This window comes from Rattus norvegicus, chromosome 6 (assembly GCF_021556685.1).
Source record: "Rattus norvegicus strain SHRSP/BbbUtx chromosome 6, alternate assembly SHRSP_T2T, whole genome shotgun sequence".
Lineage (NCBI taxonomy): Eukaryota > Metazoa > Chordata > Mammalia > Rodentia > Muridae > Rattus > Rattus norvegicus.
Genome location: NC_141539.1, coordinates 93,241,622 through 93,250,917, shown reverse-complemented (window position 1 = coordinate 93,250,917; position 9,296 = coordinate 93,241,622). Strand labels below are relative to the sequence as shown.

At 41.0% G+C, this 9,296-nt stretch overlaps 1 pseudogene; it reads right to left on the bottom strand.

The window, feature by feature from the left end:
* Positions 1-2,156: 2,156 nt before the first annotated feature.
* On the bottom strand, positions 2,157-3,176 carry Alad-ps1 (aminolevulinate dehydratase, pseudogene 1; annotated as a pseudogene).
* Between the last annotated feature and the right edge of the window lie 6,120 nt (positions 3,177-9,296).

Here is a 9,296-nt window from a genome sequence, read left to right as displayed (position 1 = left end):
TAATTGCTGTGGAGTTTTGACATTTAACAAGGGGTCTGCAGATGCAGCTGCCTCAAGGACAATTTTTCTTCCAAAGAAAATTGGTAACATCACAGATTATAACTTTTTTATATGTGGCTTATATATCTAAATGAAAACCAACTTTCGTGGTCCCCATGGAAGCATATGTTGTTTTTCAAAATGTTATTATATTACACACTTACATAGAAATATAATCTTTGTTTGCATTCTGTGTAATGGCGTTAAAAGTGAAGATGGGCTTTGTTTTTCTTGTTGTTTAGGGTTTCCACTTTGTTAGGAAATCCTATGGTTCTTAGAAGAGTTATATGTATGTGTGTGCGTGTGTGCATGTGTTTATGTGTATGCATGTACATGTGTTCCCTGGAATATATCTCTGTTGAGGCCTTCTTATAGGGCCAAGTGATTTTAAAAGTAATATGTAGGGATAAACTCATTTGATTCTCCCTACAGTTTATGAAATATGTACTATTTTCTTGACTTTATAACTGAAGAGATCTGGGTTCTGTCATGCAACTGGTCTCCCTAAGTATATCATTTCCTGTGGAAAGTTCAAGCTTCCCCTTTCCTACCTCTGCTTTGGGATATGATGCTGAGATGCTGAGAGCATGTTGTGACAGTGTCTTCCAAATGCCATCTCCTGTCTTGACAAGAAGTGCTAGGCACACTCATATACAATTGTTTGGGATTGCGTAGGAGGAAAAAGGGAAACACAAGGAAAGATTGGCCCATACTGTCCTAGGTCAAAAGCAAAAAATACGCCTTGGTTAAGAGAGCAGGCTTCTGGTTGAGGCCTGGCACAAACAAACAAACAAACAAACAAACAAACAAACAAAAAACAACCCAGAATCAAAGCATACCACCTTTAAGGAGACAGAAGAGCCAAAGAAATTTTCTTTAAAAGTTTGAGATTATTTTGTTCATTAAATGGAACATATTTCATGTTTAAACTCTTAGTGGCTTGAAGTCATATTCCTTCTGTGTTATTTCTCCTGTTTGAGTAATGCCTCTTGTATCAGATGAAGGAAGGAGAACAAATCCTTAGATGTGTTGAGCTTATGGTGTCTCCACTTTCTATTAGCTGGTGAAAATGCAGTTATAAATTATCTGCATCAGATGATTGGTTAACTTTCACATCATTATATGAAGGTCCGTAAGTATAATGACATTACGTAAGTCTCTGGCATTCAGTTATTATGGTTTAAGGAACTGGAGGAGATTGCTTTGTATAGTTTGGACTGACTTGGAGAAGCATTTGTTATATAGAGTGGAACAAGGGACAATGGAATAATTCAAAGGCTGGGAACAGCAGGAAGCTGCTAATCCTGGGGGATTAAAAGACCAATGCACTGTCTGGAGGACTAAAGTTAAAGTAGACAATGATAAGGCAGAGCCACTTCTGTAGAAGGTTGAATTATTCCAAATGATGCCTCCATGACAGAGAGACAGGGATTGTTGGAAGGTAGAGTACTTTTCTTTCTTTCTTTCTTTCTTTCTTTCTTTCTTTCTTTCTTTCTTTCTTTCTTTCTTTCTTTCTTCCTTCCTTCCTTCCTTCCTTCCTTCCTTCCTTCCTTCTTTCTTTCTTTGCTTTTCTGACCCTTTCTGAGTCAACCCAAACCTGGTGACAAGAGAGAGTGATGATGAGCATGTAAGAATGCCTAGAAACTGATTTGACAGAAACAAGGCGTGTGTATATTTATCGGTCATGTGCACAGAGTTTAAGAATGTCTTCGACAAAGGAGATAACATAGGTATTTGTGAGATGAAATTTCACTGCTATCCAGCCTGGTTTGGACATGCATGATCACAGCATGACAGTAACACAGTGTTTTCTGTTGTGGTGTCTTATGCCTCAGTTCTCATTTTTCTAGAAATATGTGGTGTTTCATGTACATAAGATGTAGTCTACTTCTTCAAGACTTGTAAAGTTACATCTCTATTCCTGCTGATCCTGAAGGGCAGGAACCCAGATGACTAGAACTCTTCACTCTTGTAATTATGACTTTGTGACCTATTGGGTTGAGATTTCCTTGATTCTGAAAGAGGGTTTTTGTTTGTTTGTTTGTTTGTTTGTTTGTTTTTTCGGTTCTAACAGCGCGTTTACTTTTTCCCTTCTGTAAGGCCCAGGGAGCGCTCTGTCAAGACCAAGTCCTTCACTTTCCTTCACTCTTCCTTCAGCCACTTCAACAGCTGGGGTGCATAGTAGGTGATGATAATGTCGGCACCGGCTCTGCGGAAGGCTGTCATGGACTCTAGTACAGCAGTACTGAGATCAAAGGCCCCAGCCTTGGCTCCCTGCCACACATGGCAAACTCTTCAGACACCTGGTATACTGCGAGAGGGAGCGAGGGGTGCTTGTCCTTTACCTCCTGCACCATATCCAGGTAGGGCAATCCCGGATTCACCATGATTATGTCAGCTCCCTCTTGAATGTCCCAGGCCACTGCTCAGAGGGCCTGGCCACCGGCTCCAGGAGGCAGCTGATAACAGCGTCGGTCTCCAAAAGCTGGGCTTGACTGAGCTGTATCATGGAAAGGACCATAGAAACAGGAGGCAAATTTGGCACTATAGCTCATCACAGAGACCCTGTTGCCAAGTCCATGTTTTAGCAGGGTAGCCTTGATGGCTTCAACTCGTCCATCCATCATATCTGATGGAGCTACAACCTGACAGCCTTCCTTGGCATAGGCCAGTGCCACCTCTGCCAACCGCTGTCAGCTTTCCTCTGCTAGGAACGCTCCATTTTCACTCAGGAGGCCACAGTGGCCATGGGAGGTGTAGGGGCACAAGCAGACATCACAGGCCACTAGGAGGGTAGGGAAGGTCTTCCTCAGCAGACAGACAGCCTCAATAGTTGGGGAGTCCTCTGAGTCAGCTGCAGAGAGCCCTGTTCATCCTTGGGAACTCTGCTGGGGACGCCAAAGATCAGGACACAGCGCAGGCCAGCTTCCACCAGAGATCTCAGCATCTCCTCTAGCTGGTTTAGGCCATACCTGGCCACTCCCGGGAGGCTGGCAATGGGCTGGACATCATCAGGGATATCCGTGTTAAAGATGGGATAGATGAGGTTGGTGGTACTGACGGTGGAGGCGGTGGTCTTGCCAGGCCCGAAGCAGTGGGTGAAAGTAGCCCCTGTGCAGAACAGACTGATGATGCATGGTGGGGGCCGGCGGAACACAGCAGTCTGCTAAGATTGCATCTAGGCCCCTGGAGTGGCCCTGAGCCTCAGCTCAGAGAAGCTGCTCAGCTGCCTCACCACCGCTCCAAGCCGGGATTCTGGACACCGCGCTCTCCCGCTCTAAAAACACAAGCCCCTGAATGAGATTTAAGACATGTCCTTCTCTCCTCACATAGACTTTATGAATCCCCACATTACAGGAGTGACATTTTTTGCCATTTATAGACAAATTATCCCCCTCATTGTAGGGAGATAAAAACCATTCTATCTCAGCTAGGGTTAGTACCCATGAGAGTTCTATTCATGCCATCTACTGGGACTAATTATAGAATGCTTCTATTCTTATCCTGTGTTTGTGTGCACCAAAAGAAAACAAGAAAGCAAAGAGAACTAATGGAATAATCACCTAGCATAAGCTCTAATGTTACTAGTTTGACTAAAAAGTCTTGCTCTGTGTAACAATGTATCTGTCAACTAGGGGTCACATGAACAATAATGGTCCTGTAATGCTATAAGAGAACTGAAATACTCCCATTGTTTAGTGTTATCATAGGTGTCATAAGATCTAGTGCAATGTGTTAGTCTCACATGTGTGGTAATATTCACTTCTCTCAATTGTATGAAAGTCTAATAGATACCATTATGAATAGTGCATAATCTTTGGTACCGATAAGAAATATGTTACTTTACTTCTAAATGGAACTGATCAACCCACCAAGGTTTGGGCTTTAAAACACTCATCTGAATTACTAGAGAGCTCAGAAGATACTATGGAAATTCATTAAATGAAGGGCAGTCTTTTCACTGGGCATTGCACAGGTGTAGGATATCTGCAGAACAGTAAAACTAGACTCCCCCTTTTCCTTAGTTACAAAATTCAACTGAAAGAAGAGTAAATATATGGGCTGAATCCCTAGATGGGGCAGGCTCTGAATGACCGCTCCTTCAGCCTCTGCTCCAAACTTTGTCTCCATATCTCCTCCTATGAATATTTTTATCCCCTCTTTTAAGAAGGAATGAAGCATCAAACCATTGAACTGAGAATGGGGTCCCCATTGGAGGAGTTAGAGAAAGGACTGAAGGAGCTGAAGGGGCTTGTAACCCCATAGGAAGAACAACAATCCCATCCAATCAGAGCTCCAAGAGACTAAACCACTACCCAAAGACTACCCACAGACAGACTCATGGCTCCAGTTGCACATGTAGTAGAGGATGGCCTTATTGGCTACTAATGGGAAGAGAATCCATGGATCCTGCCAAAGTTGGATCCCCCATTGTCAAGGCAGGAAGGGAGTGGTTGGGGAGGGGGAACACCCTTGTAGAAGAAGGGGGAGGAGGGATGGGATAGGGGACTTATGGATGGGAAACCCAGGAAAGGGAATAACATTTGATATGTAAATAAAAAATCCAGTAGAAAAAGAAAATAAAGACTCATGGAAGATAAAACTATTGAAAAAAAAAACAAGAAATGACTCAGGATGTTGGCAAGGGTAATCATTTTGGCACAGACCACAAAAGAGTATAGGAAACAAAGCAAAAGTAGACAAATGGTATTTTATCAAGTTAAAGGGCTCTTGTGTAGCAAAAGAAATAATTGATGGAGTAAAGCGATGTCATACCAAATGGAAAGTAGTCTCATAAGCTGTAGGACTGAAAAGGGGTTGATAGCCAAAATAGAAGGAACATGGAAACACATTAGCAAGAACATATGGTGTCCTACGGTTAGAAGCGGGCAATATGTCTGCACAGACATTTCTCAAAATTAGTCAAAAGAAATGTTGAAGTACAAATTCAAATTTTTACAATAATATCACCTCCCTACACTACAAATTGCATATTTCCAATTGGCACATCCTTTCATTGCACCAGAGACTATGCTAAGTGATTGACCAAAGATGTTTATATTTGTGTAAGCACACCCCATAATATTTACATATTAATAAGTTATTCTCCACTGGTGAAAAGAAACAAATCAAGCCAAATTGAAGTATATAAAGGCAAATTTCTGGGAAGCCAATTTTGGGTGGGTTCACTAGTCCCAAGGAATGAGGCCAGGGAAGTCACTATGAGGAGGGAAACACAGCAGTGAAAGAAGAAACAAAGAGAAAGAACATACACATGCAAACACAGAGAGAAAATGCAGAAAGGGAGAAAGAGAGAGGAGACCAAAAATGTATGGATTATATAGGAAAGACTTTCTAGGGGAAGGGAAGTCTAGCCCCTGGGCTAGAAAGTTCAGGAAAGAGGGCTGGGTATACCAGCCATGCCCAGTAATTGGCAGAGACTAAGGGATACTGGGAAAACCTGGAGACCAGGTCCACTTTGATTTGAAAACTATGCTTCTTAACCATTTATCTAGGATCTGAATTCCAACACATATGACAAGTCACTCAGTGATACATCTCTTAGAGAATATTTTGCCATTAAATGATGAGTGGTTATATTGATGTATCATGTCAATTGTCATGTTAATATATGTACTAATTTGTTATAACACTAATATTTTAACATTTTTAATAATTATGCTTCATATATATCTATATACATATCTATCTATCTATATCTATAAATCTATATCTATATCTATATATGAAGTTTTCTAATCTATAGTTATCATAAACATCTACTTAGATGTTGATTATCTAGAAAAAGTCTGTCATGTTGTGTTATAAGTAAGGGTAATGAAGGGTACTCTGTTGGAATCATCCAAGAGAAACATGGATACAGGGAAAGGATTATATATTGCTTAAGTGGTGATACATCCACAAATCCTTCCACTCCAACATGGATCCTTAGTAGAACTATTTACTGTCTTCTCTTAGTAAATTGGCTTCAGTAAAAGGTTTTTGTTTCCTTGTGTTAGTCCAGATTCACTGGTAAGTGAACTCCAAGTCTAGATTAACTATGTAATGAATTTGTCAGAGAAGATATCTGTGAAAAAAAATAGGAAGAAAGCTGGCTGAGAATGAGAGCTGCTGGACATCTGTAGGTCAAATCTCAAGTAAAAGAAAGGGGAGACAGAAGCATGGATCAGGTAGAAGCATGTTTGACTTCAACTAGTCCTAAGAAGAGTGTGGCGGGCACACCAGGGAGTCTTTATCAAACTTGTCTTCTGGTGGTACCCACATCACCTGGTAATACTTCTCATATAACCTTAGTGCCCAGATAACTAGTAGTTAGGAACCATGGCTTGGTTCAAACGTGGTGATGGGTTGTAGGGCAATGACTCTGGTGCCTTGGTCTATCACACTCCCTGTTCTCAGCATATGAGAGTCTGGTGTTCATCACTGCCACACTCTCACTAAGGCTACTGGCCTTGCCCCGGAGAACCTCCTAGACATTCTATGAACATTCAGCGCACATGCCCAGTCCTACTTCTCTCTGTCTGGGTCTACTTATGGACAATACTCATTACGGTACAACATAACTGAGAATTTATTAAATCATGTTCTCCATTGGACTATAAATCAATAAGGGAAATACTAAGATTCCTGATTCACAGAGACAATGTGATAATAATTTTTATTCTTTTAAGCTGCTAAATTTTGTGTTATACTTTACTTGGTAATAATACATGGAAGACCAGTATTAATTTATTAGTCCAGTACTAAGTGTGTAGACATTCTTTTTTGTAAAGGAATGAATGAATTAGCTCTATTTACTTCTGCTCCATGTGTGAAATGTGCTATGATATAGGTCAAATGGAAAAAAATTACAAGAAAGTCGGGAGACCTCACAAGAAGAGAATGTATTTCATATAAACATTTGATGCTCTTCAAAGACATTCCAAGGAAAACTGTTAAGAAAGGTGAGTCGAAAATTTTATATTGGAACTTCTGAGAAAGATGCCACAAAGCCGGTCAACAAGGGCATGGAACAATTCAAGCACAAGCCACAGGAGGGCAAAGGGACTAAGGACAAATGACAGGAGGCAAATAAATTCAACAACAGAACATTCCAGCCAGACACTAAACAAAGGAGATTGATCGACAGCCAAGAACCCCATATAGGACAGTTTCAAAACAAGAAAGTAAGAGCTGAAACAGGAGCTCAGGATAAGACTAACTATGACATCTCAGTTTGAGCCAACAGATTTGAGAGCCAAAAGTTGTGACAAGGGAAAAGAAAGTGAGGTTGAAGATTGACGTGAATTTGAGTCAAGGGGAAACCAAAACTATGTCTTTGCTGATGACTCCGTGTGTGCTATTCTGCACTGCATTCAGTATGACAACAGAGAGCAGAGGATGCAGGCTTTTGAAGAATTGTAAGATTTCGATGAATTAAATAAAACGAAATATTCCAAAAATAGTGTTTAAAAAATGTACTATGTAGCAGTAAACCACAGATGGCATGATGAAGATGGCGAGACACAGGGGGACACTAGTCTTTGTGTAGTATGTTTATAGTGATTAAGCCAGTTGGGACTAGAGGAATGTTCTGACATGGGAACTCTATGGGAACACACTCCAGCGTTACAAAACATCAGATCACCCAATTCTAGACATAGTACAGGAGGTCCATCCAGAAAACTAGAGCTCATTATGGATGAAATGAAGCAGACTCTGACTCCAATGGCCCCAAATTAAGCACAAAGTTAAGTAAAGTAGTCTTGAACTTTTTTTTAACCCATGCACTCTAGCAGAACTTCAATCAGGACTCATTGAAGGCGTCCAGCACCCAGTGGTATACCTGGCCCCAAATATGATGTTGTGCTTATTGCCATCTACTTCCTGTGGCATGTACACCCAAGAGCAGAAAAGTATCTATGGGAACAGTGAAGAAGTCTGTTGAAAAGATGACTAGTGGCCCAGTACTCTTAATCAGTTTTACTTGTGACATTTGAATGATGATATCAAGCATGGGAAGCATATAGTTATTTCAGAAATCGTTGGTTCTTTATCCAACATGGCAAATGACAATGAAATGACAAACATGTCCTATCCTACATATTGAGTTCAGAGACCTATACTATGTGGAACAAGAAATCATCGAGGTTCTGCAGAAAGGTGATGATGTTACAAACAGTAAGAAACACATTGCAGTCTACCACGTGAGCTCTTGGAATCCATCTCTTCAACTTTGCTGTGCCACCTCCAAGGACATGCTCAGGAGGCGTGCTGATAAGTCTGCATGTGTGCTGGTATCCTGACATCTGCTACGGGGAACATTCAGCCCGCCATGGATGCCATTACCACGCTGGCAGTAGAAGAACCATTTTGGTAGCAAGGATGGAGAGATTCATGTTGATAAGGATCCCCTGGGACATCTAACTCTCAACTGGTTAATAAAGTAAGACAAAAAGCTGACAAAATGGAAGAGAAGATTGTTCTGTAAAAATACTTGTAAAAAGCAAGTTGGTATGAAAAACCTGAAGTCCTGGGCCAGCATCAACAGAGGTGTTCTTGTTCTCACCGGTCTTCTTCAGTGTTGTAACCAGGAAGTTGTAAACAAAGTCTAAGCTGTACTAAAGATCCTGGTTCCTACATGGGAACAAACAAACAAACAAGCAAGAAAGCAAGAACAGGATTGAAAGTCTGCTTTGAAAGATGAGTGCATAGACATGAACAGGATGAAGGAGCTGGAACCCATTTCCCAGGGAGTAAGGGTAAGAACAACCATACTCATAATACGGACACTCCATACACACACACACACACACACACACACACACACACACACACACACACACCCTCCATCCTTGAGAAAGCAATCCATAGTCAGAAATAATAAAAAAGTATCTTTGAAGGTTAACATCATGGTTAAAAAAGCATGCATTTAACCCCTAGGGCCAAGGCTTTAATGAATTTTCTAAGACAATATTTTTAACAAGCTTAATTATCCAGTTTCCCAACTCAAAGTAGGCAAATTTTTTTTACAAACTGAAAAACAGGCAAAGGAAGTGTTGGAAGTGGACATAAACATAGAAGTGAAGGCTTAGACTGTGATGGAGGACGCAGAGGCCAGAGGAATCAGGAAGCACTTGCATAGAAGGGTTGTCACTCAGGACAAGAAGGTTCCTACAATACCAGTAAAATGTACAAGCTGTTTTCAATGTTTCCAGTCAAAGGGGCAGTGTATATCAGGGTAATTCTTTGATATT